This window comes from Petaurus breviceps, unplaced genomic scaffold, assembly GCF_028583685.1.
Source record: "Petaurus breviceps papuanus isolate PSGF00001 unplaced genomic scaffold, PetGlider_PUasm1.0 189, whole genome shotgun sequence".
NCBI lineage: Eukaryota > Metazoa > Chordata > Mammalia > Diprotodontia > Petauridae > Petaurus > Petaurus breviceps.
In genome coordinates, this window is record NW_027185809.1 from 45,381,018 (window position 1) to 45,381,704 (window position 687).

Genomic DNA, 687 nt, shown 5'->3' on the forward strand with positions numbered 1-687 from the left:
ATTATCATCAGTGACAAGTATGTAAACGTACAATATCTTATTGCTCGCCTCTGACTTTTTGTTGTGTTTGTCCTTTGGTTTTCAAAAAGGACCATGGCATCAGGGAAATGATGCCATGACTTGCAGTTGACTTTGATTTGAGTGAGGGAGGACTATGCAAGGTCACCAGTCTCACTTTCTCCTTGGGAGCCATCTGGGTCCAGTGACCAGATATTCATCAGGATGACTGGAGATGGCCCAGGATACACGGGGAAACCCTGGTCCTTTTAGGATAAGTCCTTTTCAGGTACTCACATAGAGTGAAGTAACTCCCATTTAGTTAATAGGCCTCTTTAAAGGGATGGCCTCTTTAATTAGAGAAAAAGAAAAAAAAAATAAGCTGGAAGGGGAAGACCCTCCACATTGCTGTTCCAAAGAGAAACAACTACCATTGACATTCACTCTAAGCCAGGAGAGTACAACATACATCCATGAAGTGGATCCTGGGCAGAGACTTATTGTTGTCCAATGTATGAGCTTCAGAGTGAAGTGGGTTTAAGATTTTGTGAAAGAAAGACAGAATGAAGGAAAGAAGGGGAGAGAGAGAGAGAGAGAGAGAGAGAGAGAGGAGGGAAAGAAGGAAGGAAGAAAGGAAGGAAGGAGGAAAGGAAGGAAGGAAGGAAGGAAGGAAGGAAGGAAGGAAGGAAG